Here is a 15,664-nt window from a genome sequence, read left to right as displayed (position 1 = left end):
CTGCTGCTAGGGGTAACCACAGAGCCCTACCTCCTGCCTGAGAATTTTGGAGTGCAATGCAAATAATTAATGAATTATTGAGGACAGATATGTTTGAACTGAGGACAGATAAATGTTTTCATTATTCTGTCACACACAAGGATTTCAATCAGGTATCATATGTATATCCAGCACCACTCAGCACCTTCATTCCCACATCATATTTTTATAAGAAAGATAGTCTAGCAGGTTGCCATGAGGCTTGATAATATAGGAGAGAGAAACACTGGGCAGACACAGGAGAACACAGAAAATTAAAATGCTTTTTCTGTAGCAGTATTTTTGGTTAAGGGATTTGGGTATTATTATTATTATTATTATTATTATTATTATTATTATTATCATGTATACTGACAAAACCTGAAGATGCAAATGTCTGTATTTAGGATATTTCTATGTTCAAGAACTCAACCATTTTTTAGAAGAAATCTGATCTGATACAATGCAAGGCCTTCATCTACCACCTTTGGTGAAACCACATTGTCACATGTCTGTCACATGCACAGACACATGTGCACACATTGTCAGAGTGCTCTGCTCAGGTAATGCAGTCAGTACACCCCACGAAGTTAATTCTTAGTATTTGCAGGGCCAGAAATTATCATTAATTCATACATTTATGTCTTTCTAGAAGAGAGTAGGAAAAATTGAAAGTAAATGGAAAATATTGGAAGAGTAAATATACATGCTTCTAAATTTCCAATATTTTCTTTATTGACACAATTTATTATCAAAAACTGTTGGCTCAAGATGGTTTGAATTTCTGGGAAGTTCTCTGGCCTCTGACTGACCATTACTGGCACTCTCAGGTCTTTGCATGTACTGACATTCCAAGTGGGAACACAGTTTTGCTGCAGTTCAAAATAGCTTGAAGAAATTGGGCAACGCCAGGGCCAAGGCAGTAGTAAATGAATGGGTATGCAGGGAGAGGAGTATGAAGGGCTGCACATGGAAACAGTGAAGGGAGCAATAGGAAATGACACATTCCTGGTAGGCAAAACCACAATGGAAATAAACAAAGTGTATTGTAATGAGAAAATTATTTGACCAGGCATGGACAAATAAAAAAGAAAACCAGAATATATAAAACCTTAAAGAGCAGAAAAAAATACACAAATATAAACACAAATACTAACCACAGGGATACTCTGAGAAGACATGAGGTACTTATCACAAAAATGCTTGTTGCATTAGAATGAATTGCTGCCTTTTATATGAGAGGGAGAGAAGGCTTCTCCCCCTCCCATCACAAGGTCCTTATGCAAGGATTAGACATCAGGAAATCAGCCTCTGGAAGATCTATCTTTGAGAATGCGTGAGTTGTGACAGTTGTGACCATCTGCTACAAGACATGCATGAGAGACGATTGCAAAACAGATGTGGTAGGCACTTCTCCTGACTCAACGGGAGCAGACACCAGCTGCCATTAGCAGAACCTCATGAAAACAAGAGGAGCAACCAGTGAAGGCTGCACAGCATGTTGTGGTGCTGAAGTCTGCCGAGTCACAAGCTTTGGATGAGCATATGAGCTGAAGAAAAATGTATGTTGACAGCAAAAACCAAAGAGAAAGGGTGATGGTCTTCTCAGGAGGCACAGAAACTGGGCAAAGAGCTCACTGAAGTGGCAGGCCACAAGAGTAATACTTACTTCTATTTCAGTCTAAAAGAACAGTCTAGAAAAACAGTCTCCTTGAAACAAACCCTTGAATGCTGGTCTAAGTCTGACCTATATGAACCAGTCTGGGATTTCAAGTGTCCAGATCTAATTTCACACTGTCACCAAAAGGGGCAAGACTGGCCCTGCTGCACATGTCCAAAGCCTCCCTTGCACTGTCACCAGCAGAAGTAGATATCCATAGCAGACTGAGTCAGGAAGTGTCTCAGGCTGAACATGAGTCACTATTTTTCCTTTGGGTTGGTTTTCACCTGCACCTTTTCCCAGATCCTGCCTGCTATGCAGGGACACAAGCATTAGCCCTAGGAATGTGTGGCTGGGAGTAAAGTCCCCTTTGGCAGCAGCACAAGCTGCAGCCTGAGTCAGCAGCACCATCTGATACTGGTGGTATGGCAGGGCAACACGAGTCTGAGGGACGTGTGTGCCTGGGCTGAGCATGTGCGTGTGTATGTGTGTGTGTGTGTGACCTGCCCACGGGTAGGTTCTTTCTCAGACATAGCAGAGCTGTCCTCACAAGCATGGAAATTGGCACACATGTGACTTTTGTCCTGACTTGGCAAAGTTTCCCCATCTTGCTGCCATTAGTGCATTTTTTTCCTTTCAGTGGTCCAGCCCTGGAGACCACCCTGAGCTCATCACGGGATATGTTTGGCAGCTACAGTGTTTTGAGTGCCAGCTGGATTATATTTTATATATCAGCAGTCGTGCCTGGAGCAGCGCCTGATCTTTTGGCTTCCTTTTGTGGTGATCTCCTCTTTCGTTCAACATTGGTGTGCTCTGATGCCCATCAGTCTGTCGGGTGCCAGGGAAGCAGAGCATGACAGAAATCCCCTAAGGATTTTTGTTTTCCCTTTTCACATGAATTCAGGCACAAGGAGGCTCTTGAGGAGCACTTTATGAACAATTCAGCATTTGTTGGACAACATCCTCCAAGTCACGCAGTGAGCCAGCGCTGGTACAGATCCACATGTTCTTCTGAGGCCCACAGGAATCTGATATGAAGTAATCCATCATGCTCTACCCATTCCTTCACCCCCTCCTGCACTTTACCCTGTGCATTGGGAGCAATATGCATTCTTTCCTCTACTTACTTACAGTCTGGAAGCACCTGAGACACCTTAACAACTAGAAGCTAATGAGGGACCACTGCCACTAAAAGTGTGGGATGAAAGTTTTGCAGGGAAGACGCAGCAGCACTGCTCCATGGTCTGTTCACAGGCATCACTGAGGCTGCAGGGAACCTAGGCAGACAAACATCACTGAGAATTGCATTTGCCTTTGGCACATTTTACCCAAAGCAGAAAGTGTGAAACACCTTGAAGTAGACATAAATTCTGTTTCAGCTTGATTGGTGTTTTTACTGCCCATTTTGCTCAAAATGACAGCCAGGCCTAAAACATCCAAGTTAATATATCATAGCAATAGAATTTCCTGTTATGTCATACCATGAAGGACAAATTTTTTGAAAGACCTAGTCTTGCAAAAAACATTTAGTACCTTCAGAAGAATCTCAACCAACCTTCAGTGGCTCTTTATAACAAGTGCACCTTGCTTTGTGGTGCTCTGAGGTCTGGGGCTTGCCCTAGCAGAACCTGGAGCAAGCTGTATTTGTTCATAGCTACTAAACAGCAGCATTTATTGTAGGTCTTCTTCCACTGCTGTTTGCTACTCACTTTAAAATGCTACTCACTTTCTGTGCCAGAAAACTACACAATTAGTACCAGCAATCACTACTAGAAATCCCAATAAAGTACACTTCTAAAACAATTTCCACCGAAATAGAGACCCCTCCAGGGTGAATTGCTCCAACACACCACGGATGTGCTAGGATGCAAGCAGGGGAAAAAAGACTATATTAGCATATAGGAATTCTTAAGGATTTTCATGTTTCTTATAACATGCTTCTTTTCCTCCCTGCTTTTTCAGTTGAATGTTCCCTTGCTATCACCTTTTCCATCCTTTGTCTCCAGTTCAGAGAATTAGTTGGGCACATATTTAACTTCAAGCAGTTAATCATGTGCTTATATGCTTTGCTCTGTTGGGACTCTGGATGTTAACTACCTGGTTCCTATGAGGAAGGAGGTCTTTGCATGACAGCAACCTCACCCCTGGAGCTATGGGAGGTTACCCCAAACCTTAGACCAAAGGGACTTGTTCAAGAGCAGTACAATTGCTATTTTTCCTGGGAACACAGCACTGATGTTAGCCTATATAAACCTCATTCTTGAGATGGCCACTTTCTGTGTCCCTGCAGAAAACAGACTTTAAATCAGAGGCTTCCTGTGGTCCTGCACTATTACCAGCCTGCAGCAACAGCTCTGGCAGTAGTCTCAAAGATGAACCCTCTGTGGCACTCAAAGCAAGGGGTAGGAAGAGTATCTTGCTAGCATAGTAGTTTTTCTCTAGTTGAGCATGCAGCTGCACTGCATTAGCCTAAAGGTACTTTCCTGCTTATGTGCCTGCTAGCTTGCACCTCATTGAGCTGACTACAGTTTAGAGTGAATTGGGCCTGGAAGAGAATTAGCCTTGCTTTCCACTGCAAGCCTCTTTAAGAAAGGTTCTCCTGGGACTGCAGATTCCTGGAGGGAGTGGAAGAAAAGCTGCAGAGCTGGGCACAGAGCCACTTTTGCAGGGAGAAAATACTGACATAGTGCCATCTGCCCTGTAAAAGTTGTTGGCAGTGTAAGCATACATACCACGTCTTCAACGTGTAGAACATCCCATAGAAAGAAAGTTTATATCCCTTGCTAAATCACATCCCCTTTCCTTTAGATTTCACTCTGCTTTCTTAGATTCTTACAGAAATTCTTAATATTATATGTCTGACTTTACCCCCTGTCACTTTTGACAGGCTCAAGTTAGGGGCTAACTGGAATGCATGTTTAATGCTTTGTTCATGATTGTGCAATGAGGATGGAAAAGCTGTAATGACTGTTCCATGATGCAGGGCCTATAAATAGAGTGCATGGAAAAGGGTGCTCTCTAATGCATTATGTTCTAATCAATAACACAAGCTGACTCCAATTATATTTTATTGTCTCTGAGAAAAGTATTTACATGGCATAACAGCTGTGAGTCACAGCAGTGGTTTAGTTAGGAGTCAGATTCACTTAGAAATATTTGAGACTGATGGCTATTGTTTTATGCACTCAGGCACTGCACAATTAACTGCTCTTGATGCAGTTAATATTTAATCCCTTCAATGAACTTAGGCATGTTTCACAAGAGTACTCTCTAAGGCCATAGGAATGAAAAGGTTCATATCCTAGCTGGATGAAACTTCAAGAAACTTATGAGTTCTTTGTGTGGGGAAAGTGTAGAGATACCGAGTACATAAGATCCTTCAAGTAAATGAGAAAGAGAGTAAAAGTAAAAGTGAAGAAAGGAAGGCGACAGATCAAAGTCACTTATCCAATGTTGCACAGCAGATGAATGGCAGAGAGGGGAGAACAACCCAAACTCCCTAAGCCCTGCATTGTTAGGTCTGGTTGTAGACCTTGGGTTCCATTTTTTGTTTTCTCCATGGTCTGAGTTGTTTTTGCATTACTTTGTGGCTGTGGAAGGCTTGCAACAGGCTCATAAAGGACTACAGGTCTTGTGGGTTATATGGCAATTAGCCAGCAATTCAGTCATGTGGCACAGATCTCATGTCCATATGAGCTTGAGGAAAACCTTCACAAATCAATCAGCACACTTCAGATATTCAGAACATGAGGAAATAAAATCCAAGTACTGTGTACTTAATGAGAACTGGACCAGAGAGGAGTATATATTTTCAATTTTCAGCCATTTTTCCTCTTCAGAAATTACAAACACTGAGAAAATACCTTTTGTATCTGTTTCCTAACCAGATATAAAAACATACAAAAAAAGGAAAAACCTTCAATATATATACTGCAATATGGTAAGTACAATCATAATTCTTATAATTTGATGCATCTACTTTTCAGGCGGCATTTATGTCCCTGGTTTCTCCAGAGCATATAATACTTTCTAACTTCTTGATAGGTGGAAAGCTGGGAGACAGAACACCTTTGGTATTCCAGGACAGCATTCACATCTATGTGGATGTTGTCTACAGCAACTAATAGTATGAAGTTCCTTTTGTCTCACAAAAGGGAACATTTTAAGAAACTTGCTTGCACTTTCCTACTTTTTTTTTTTTTTTTTACTGCCAGAGAAACATGACAAGAGATAGACTTAGATTCAGTGGGAGCAATAGGTAGCAGTCAAGACCAAAATCTAAAGTAGCCCCAGAGATAAACCAGAGTCATTTATCTCTTGAACACAACTATCCTTTGGCGAAACACATTGCTCTCAGTAAGTTACAGACATCAGAAGCCAGGACCTGGAAATACCTATTACTACATTTTTGTCAGGCTGAATCCCAATATAGCTTTGCCCTTGAGAAAGGTGAATTTGGCTTGCTCTTACCTGTGCCTCTTGGCTGTTGAGATTTTGGACTCTGACAGTGTCCTGGGAAGTGGCTAATGTCTGGAGCCTGATTTTCAGAAAAACTGTGCATTACAGAGATGTACATTTTGTCAAAAGTTGTGTGTCTTTCCCTTTTGTAACGTATTTAGATTGCTCAAGTAGCCCAAGCAAGCACCAAGTACCAAAGTACACTTGGATTGTCCAGTGGTTGTTCTGACACAAAATGGGAATTCACATTAATCAAATCACTGCTTGCTCAATGTTTTGGGGATATAACATTTTACATAGCATCAGGTATACTTGACTCTCATGGTCAGTTGGTCACATCCTTCTCCTCCATTTCTGACAAAGTTATCTGGTTTCACAGGCCCAGCTGAGGCCTGTAGAGACAGAATGACCACTGCTGTGTAAATAGCATCACCAGGGTAAATCTGTAAACATGCAATGTTAGGAGGTGGTCAGACCTGATACTTCCAATTCCAGACCATAGTTAGTATCTCTGTTATGATCTAGGCATGCAGAAATGAGTCATTGATGACCTTGAACTTGGTAAGCCTCTGAGCTCACAGGAAAGAAGATTTACCTCACTTTGCAGTAAAAAGATTCTTAATATTTGCACAGCCACATGAAATGCAAGGTGTAGGATACCTCGTGGTGTGATAAATTGCACTGGAGCATTTGAAGATTCAGTAGTTACATTATTTTGATTATAATAATTCCATGCACACAAATTATGATCACTGTGTTTGTTTGTCTGACACAATGCAGCCCAAATCTTCCCTGATGCCTCCAAAAAGTACTCTACTACATGTGTGTTTCTTACATTAAAATTCATGTCTCTTAGTGTTTTGATGTTTTTAAACAATTACCTAGGAAATTATTACCGTTCTACGTTATTTCATCTATCCTGTTTTACAGGGCATCTTGTCTGGGACCCTACCTTGGCAGAATACAAAATACACTCTGGTAATTTAAGACAACAGTTCAGTTCCTGAAACAAATTTATTCACTTAAACACTTCTCAGATAAATTCAGGGATCAAGAGCACTAAACAGGATAAAGGCCTAAGCAATAGGATTCTGTGTACTGCATTTGCATTCTTTAATTATCATCTTCTTTAAAGGGATAGAAGGTACTATTTTGCTAAACAAGATAGCTGGCAACCTTAATGAAAGTCTATCATACTAATTTCCAAACAGATTGGAGGCTGCTCCTGATGTGCAAGTCCAGCCAGTGAACTTCTTATGAGCAGGACTTTTACATATCTATTTCACTAGCAGCTTTCAGCTATTTTTTTCCTGATATTGTTGTGCTCTTTGTTTGACCCTAAGGAACTGCTAGCATTTCCATTAGTCATTGGCAAAACTCCCACAGACTTCAATGCGAGTTAAATTTGTCTGCAGAGACATGTCATTTAGTCTGTGGCTTGCTCTCGCATTAACATGTGCTGCCCACTGCTATGCAAAACAAAATAACAAGCCTCTAAAAGGAACGTTTGTTCTTTTTCATGTGTGTTTTCTAACCACATAAGTAACAAATAAACATGATAATTTCACTGCTTGCAAATGAATGTCTGGATCTTCTTGAAAATAATATTTCAGAGGGACCACATGAACCAATAGGGCTCTTTGAGACCCAGGTGCTAATTCCATGACTAATCTGTGTTGAAGTGACTCAAAAACAACTGCAAAGTGACATTCAGTGGTTTACCATCTCTCAGGTCAGTGAGTGGCTCAATTCCTCTTTGTTGTGTGGCTATGCCCCATGGCATCTGTAATCCATGTTAGGAATTTACTTGGCATAAGGTACCACAAAAAAAACCCCCTCTATCCAGTCTGCAGCAGTGATGACAAGAGGTGATGTTTGTCAGAATATGAAAAGAAGGTGATGGAGAACAGTATGAAATATGCTCCGTGTCATTTCATAATTCAGGGAAAGTTTCTCATGCAAAACATATTTTTAATCCTACTTTGAGAGAACAGAATGGTACTAGAGACAATTCCAAAACATAGATAGAGGCAAAGCAAAATTCCCCTTAATGGATGCTTGAAAAGATTGAGATATAAAATGTTTGGAAATAAAAAAATTAAATAAAAAGAAACAAGACTAAAAGCATATAAAATGATGCAGACAGAGGTTAATCAGGAAGACAATAAAGGCAGCTTCTTGAAAGGAAGTTTTTAACCTGGGGTTTTTTCCAAATGAAAGAAAAGCAGGTTAAAAATATGTATTTTCACCATGTGTACAGCTAACCTATTTTTCCATTAAAGCATATTCCTCTTAATGCAGAAAGGCAAGTTAAGTGTATTTACAGCTTAAAGGAGTGTCCAGAGTTGTAGAAGGACAAGTATGCAGGGCTCAAATCCCAGTCTTGGTGGGAATGCAGCTATAATGGGGGATGTGAGGGGTTGGTTCAATTTCTTTCTCTACCATACAATCTCAGTTTGGCCAGGGAGGGATGAAAGACAATAGAAGGGCAAATGCTGAAACTTGGTTTGGAGACCAGAATCCCACACAAATTCTCTGGAATTACACAGTTCAATGCCTTTAAAACATCGTTCTCTCTGTGCCTCTGCTCTCCAGCTACAAAGTGAGAACGATGTCACTGCACTCCAAACAAAGAGACAGCTCATCAGTGTGCACAGATACATACTCCTGTGACTGACAATCAGAGAAACATTATCTCCAGAATGAATTAACTCATGTTCCAACTTCTAGGGGTTATTGTTGTTATTTGGTTGTGCTGTTTTCCTTTGTTTTTTTCCTCTCCCTCCCACAAAGTGCATGAAGCTGCTGACTGCTGTCAAGGTCTAGCTGGGCTTGTAATGCAGCTGCAGCCCTATTCCTGGAGGAGTTCAGTCAGATGCCAGTGTCAGGAGGGCAGAAGCAGAGCTTGATGACTCTTACCTACAGATCAGCATTCTTCTTTCTGCCTCTTTTTTTTAAACTTCAGTAACTGAATCCATTATTTTTCTCCAACATGGGCCTTCACTGACAAAGCATCAGACAGGGCAGCAAAAGTGACCTCAGAGTGAATCTAAGTATAAACTATTGTCAACAATGTGTTATTCTTTTACTTCCATATTCTGCTATAGTGCTAAAACTACAAGTCTCAGTGTGCAATAGCACAACTTTATCAAAATGGAATATTGGTTGCCCAGCAATTAAAAATATTGGCAACAAAATATATATGCTTATGGCTATAAAAGCAAACATCTGATTTGGTATAGCTGCCCACTCCAAATAGTGTTTGATATAACCAGTACAGCAAAATTCAGAAGTCAGGAGGTTCAGAGCACAAAAACACTGCTAGATTCACAGCAGAGGAGACACAGAAGGGATGCAGCACTTTTTTACTGTATCCTGCAGTTTATACTTATATATAAATCACATAGCAAATATCAGAAGATGGAGTTTGGCATTATGTCTGACCATGCTTGAATAATCAGGTCAGTCTTATTTGTTATTGTTCCAATCTCTCCCAAATACTAGCTTCCTTGTTTTATTCTTATTCATACAGGCCTCACAACCATCTGTGATTTGGCAGCTTCTACTGAGTCAGAAAATGTCAGGAGGAAAGGGGAGGGGTGATTAAAGAGAAGAGACAAAAACTTTTTCAGCCCTCTGCTTGCCTGCCTTTTTAACATTCTCTGTGTGAGCTCTGCTGGCAGCACCTACAATTCCTTTCTTTCATTAGAACATCTGATTGTGCTAACAGGGGCTGCCCAGCACTTGATTAAAGATGTGTTCTTAATCAAGAACTGTGCAATTAAATGTGAGAGCTGTATTGATCTAAGACCTTAATCAGGGGCAGAAGAATAAAGTATTGCAGATTTAGAACCTGATGCATGGAATCTGTTAAATCATACTGACAGTCACAGACCAGTCCAGCTTGGAATCCAATATGCCTTATATGGTAAATTCAGCAACATTTTAATAACTATCCACTAGCCTAATAGTAAGATTCTTTTCATGACAGTGCAAGTTCACTTCTTTTCATGCACTGTCAGAGATGACCTTTGGGACACTGTCCTTTCTCCCAGAACTAGGACTAATACTCAGGAATTTTTTCAAAGTGTAATTGGGTGATATTTGTTAATCATAGGAAAGAATTCTCTTTTTGTCTGTTCAGGTCCTTCTTTCACAGATTGTCTCTCACAAATTTAGTGATAGGAAATGCTAGCTAAAAGATTGATCTTAAACACTCAGGGTATGATCCAAGATAGAAGGGACTTCTAATGATCTCAGTAGATTTTTGATATATTACTATTCCTTCTGGGCCAAAAAGAAGTTCCTGATGTCTCTCTTCTATGTCTGCAGAGTGACTAACATAACCTAAAGAGAACAGTCAGCCAAAGAAAGCATTATTATAACCATTTTTTTGCACAAGAGGAACACAAGCTGAGGCCCACAGAACCATGAAAGTGCCTCACTCACTCCAGCAGAAATAAGCAAGCCCTAGGTCCCTATTTGAGAATCTCACCCAGTGGTTTGAGCCAGATCAGCTAAGGCAGGTCCTGGTAGATTAAAAAAAATGACAACAGGTCCCCAGAGTCACAGTCCCATAATCCATCTTGACACTGTTTCTATTCTCTGGATTGAGCGAGAAAACTTACTGCGACATGTCATTAGACCAGACATATAAGTACAAGGAGGTGCCACAGGAGAGTACACATCCATTTTGAAAAAAGACTCTTAAGATTGTAAATAAACATTTATAGAACTATTATTTGATTTACAAAACTATTTGCCCAATTGCTACACAGTTTGAAATGTAGACTAAGCTTGACAGAGTTATCAAATTACTTGGGATAATGGCCAAATCGCTAAAAAATTCTTTCCTCCCTAATCTATGAAAGCAAATGCAGACTGTACCCAACCAGTAAATTACTCCCTGTGAACTGCATCTAGGCAGAACAAAAGGTTTTGTACCTTTTGTACAAAAGGTAAGCTGCTTGTGAAGAGTGGTCTTCTCAACCTCCAAATTTATTACTTAGCTGGATCATAATCTTTTATTCTACTTCCAAAAAAACAAAGTGTAGTGATCAGAAGTACTTTGTGTGTGACAGCATTAAAGAATTTTGCAGATCAAAGCCTGTCTGAAGTGATGGAGATGGTGACTATCCCCTCCTCTAGATCCAACTTAAAAATAAAAGCTGTGTGTGTAATGAAAACCAAATTGTCTGTGTCTCTGCCAAAGAAATAAGAAAACTAAGACTGGCATTTCCTTACTCCGGACCTGCAGCAGCTGGCCTCTCTTGTAATATGGAAAGTCAGTGGTGGGTAATATCACAGTCATGAAAAACAGTTCTAGTCAGCAGTGAGTGGGTGTGTACACTGTTTCAGAAGGAGAAGTTGGCTGTTGGGCTTTTCATGGTGTTTAGGACAAGCAACATTGTGGGTTTCAACCTCAAAAAACCCTAAACTTGCTGTGGGGGTCAAGAAGACCCTTCTTACTGCTGCCTTTCTTGGTTAGTAGCAGCAGCAAGCAGGCCTGGAGCAAAGATGATAGCTAATGACATCACTACCCACTTATGGCACAAAAGCTGATTTCAATTCAGCTCTGACACTTCTCGCTCATTCAGGGAAGTTAGTGCAAACCTGGGAATCCAGCTATGAGCACAGAGAAGTTAATCTAATGCTCCTCTGTACAAGGAGGAAGGGACCCCTCCTTTTATATCCATCTATAGCAATAAGTCATCAGAGTTGAAGCCTGTGCATCAAAGCTGGTGGTATCTGCTTCCTTGTTTTAGTAGAGGTGTTTCACATGTAGCTTTTTTCTGAAAGGTTTTTTGTTAGTTTTGGGTTTTTTTGGTTGGGTGGGGTTTTTTTTGGTGTTTTTTTTGTTATAGTTTCCCCTGTGGGTTCATGGTTTTTACACTGTTGGTCTTACTGGCTAGTGATCACCAGTGTGAAATATTAGCAGGAAATTGTGAGATTTATTACTGCTAGTACTTATACATGCATGTAAAATTTGAAGTTTCTCTCTTCAGTCATTTCAATGTCAAACTCTGTGGTAAGCATCAGGACTGGCAGATTAATCTGAGATTTGAATTTGATTTTGGATTTTAGGGAGGTTCAAGTAGTAATTAAAATAAACCAAAAGTCTGAATTTGAAGACTCATTTCCTCTCTGATTTCAATAAATTCCTGTCAGACAGAGTTTACATTTGAACCCTGCGTGCCAAGTAAATTAACTGAATCCAGTCTTCCTGAATTGGGAAAATCTTCACAGTTAATTAAAGTCCTTTTGATGACTTGAGAGGCTACCTGGAACAGAGGCTAGACAGAGTTAAAGGAATAAAGTAGGTATTTATTAAAAGGCTTTGGGCAGTACAAGAGCCTGGTCAAGGCTACACCCAAGATGGATGACAGATCACGAGTTTTCACATTTTTGTAAGTTTTGGTCCATTTACATATTGGGGTTAATTGTCCAATTACAGCTTCAGGTAATGAAGTCCCATCCTCCCAGACTGCACGCCTAAATTCACTGTTGTTTATACTTTTTGGGCCTGAAGCTGCAACAATGTCCTTGGTTCTCAGGATGGAAAAGGATTGTTTTGTCTAACCAGACTGTGAAGAGAACTTGCTAACACTTATATGAAGTTCAGAGTCATATACTAATGCAGTACAGAATCTGGAAAATATGAGAGCTAAAACTTAAGGCATTACTATTTACAGCCTGTCTTTCTTCAAACCACAGGACAATGTAGGTAGGGGAAAATATATATGTATTCATACTGGCCTTGTAAAAGCAGATAGAAACCTATGTTTGAGCAAAATATCATGAGAAAGGATTAGGACTGCTTTAGCTGAAAGAAATGATAAATTACTTGGTTCAACTTCTTAACCCTAAAATGTCTCAACAATTCCTTCCATTAGGATTTCAGTTGGGACTCCAAGTCTAGCATAACACCCTTGCTTATTCCATTTTAACTAAGACTGACTATAAGACTATGTACAGGTCCCACTCTTGTTTCCATACAGTGCAAAAACAAGAAGGAAGCAAAAAAAAAGTGTATATATCCATGTGGTGTATACATATCTGTGTGTATAGAGACATAAAAGGAAAGCAAGCACTTGGAATTAGTGAGCTTTGATTTTCTCAAATACTTCTCAAAGGATGACAGAAGTGATGGCTCCAGCATTACATGAGCCTGGTTGTCCCAGACATATCTAAAGGTATACAACCTATGAGACAGCAATCTAGGCCAAAATACATGCAGGCTGGCACTAAATGGCATTCTAGGAAAAACAGAATATCTAACACATAACTCATAGGAGGCTTTGCAAGCAGCATAATGCTACTTAAGTCACCAGACCACTGTTATCTTCATTTCTGAATGTTGCAAATTACTTTCATCATCCACTTTCCACTCATGACAGGAGAAAGAAGTTGGAGTCAAGCTTAAAGAGACAGTTCACTTCTAAAAACCTTGGTGGGCTGACTGCAGATCACTTTGGCAAGAGATTTTTAAACAGTTTTAAATTTGTCTTGGCCCTTTGCACATCTAGTTCAGCTTTTGGCCAACTTCCAATAGTAAATGAGGAATTCTTCACTTTTTGTCCCAGCTGCTATGAAATTTTGTTGTAAAGTGAATTAAAATTACAGAAATCCATCCAAAGAGTGGTTGAAAGGAATACACACTCCTGCACAGAAAAGGAAAAAGCTTTTTCCACACTACAGTAAAAAAAGGACACATGAAATTATTCAGTCCCAAACTGGCGTATGCAGTGCCTGTTGCATAAAGATAACTAAAGCCATCTTGTCTCATCTGGTCTGTAGAAATATCATATGTTTTGCAGGTCCGGAGGGCTGTGGAAGAGAAGCTGGAAAGTGAAAAGAAGGCTCCATAGAACTATTTTTACCAGGCCTATTTCTCTTCTCCTGAGGTGGTTGAATGGAGCCCGTTCTGATGGAAGGAGAGAGAAGGAAAGAGTAAAATTGCAGAGAGGAGAAATTGAAGACCTTTGCATGGAAAATACTGTAAATCTTAATCTGACAAAGTCACATCCATGTACAGGGAGACCAGTACCACCATTTTTCCATGCCTAAGCTTGAGAATTTTGTTTATAATCTCTATTTTTACTACTTTCTTTCTTTCCCCCCCCCCCACAATACAAGAGGCAAAATCATGATCAAAGCTGAAAGGTAGGCTTATAATATTTTGAAGGAAAAGATGACATGCATAAGCACAATTCTTTCATTAAAATATTTGATTGCATTTACTTACATGAAATTGGACTTTCAGAAACTGCTGGATCCCATTAAAGTCACATGCTATTTTTATGTAAAGATTTCAGCACTATTCTTTGGGAGGAGTCTGTTTATATACAATATTAGATATCATTTTTCGTATGTACTATGCATTTGATTGTGGTACTCATATATGCAGTAAGGTGTCTTACAGCAAAAAACAGTTTCACTGGACACTGTGGGACTTCCTGGAAGAAAAGTTCCTGAGATGTGAGTGCATGTGCAAGTGTTTATGTGTAACAAAGATCTGAGTGTATGAGCCAGTTTGTGAACTGGCTTGCTCAAATTACATCTCACCATCTTACCTCCTTTGGTAGCCAGCTACTCTCTGAATAGATATTTTGGCATCAGAAGAACTCCGATGAGACTTCTTACCAGCAACAGCATGGGTAGGTCAAGTGTCTTCAGCTGAATTTGAAAAAAACCAAAAAAAATCCCAAACTCCCAAAACAATCAGAATATCTTCATAGAAACTAGAAAGGTCCTGCAAAGAAACAAGCACTCCATATGTACACACATATCTGGCTGTGGTGTTCTTCCAACAACATCTTAAGCAGCTCTACATCACATATGGTACCAGAAAAGCAGACCTGCTGCAGATATCTTGTGATAGAGAAGAAAAATTCAGTATGATTTTCTGTGTCACCATGCCAGCTGGCAGTGTAATGTTTGCAGAGTTCACATATGACTGCAATTTTCTTTAATGACAGTCCTTTCCTACTGTGAATATGATTTAGAAATTATTCTAGCTGCAGTAAACTCATTTAGGGAAATTTGAGGGCCACTGGCAGAAGTGCAGGCACATCTGCCACAGCCAGTGTCCTCCCTCCATGTGGAGGGGTAATCAAAATCAGACTCCTCAGCATTACAATCCCTGTGATAAATTAGCAGGTTAGTAGAAGTCTATGCATCCACTGAGATCTAATATTAAAGAACCTCTGGCTTTAATGAGTTGACTGGTCAAGGGATTTAACTCACCCAGTAATATCAGCCAGCAAAGCTTGCTTACCTGTGTTACATAACTTAGACATGTATGTGTGCAGTGCCTGGCCTCTTCCCACTGTTCATTTTGGGATTGTGTCTACTCCATAGTAAAGGGAAAAATTTTCTCATGTGATAGACCAGTATACTTTGGGCTCACACTAAGATATAACATGTATGGACTCCCCTAGATTGTCATTTTTCAGTGAATCTTGGCCATACACACACACACACAAACATGCACCACTAGGAGGAAATGAATTCCAGACCCTTTAACGG

Source organism: Lonchura striata, chromosome 3, assembly GCF_046129695.1.
Source record: "Lonchura striata isolate bLonStr1 chromosome 3, bLonStr1.mat, whole genome shotgun sequence".
Lineage (NCBI taxonomy): Eukaryota > Metazoa > Chordata > Aves > Passeriformes > Estrildidae > Lonchura > Lonchura striata.
This window is presented reverse-complemented; position numbering follows the sequence as displayed.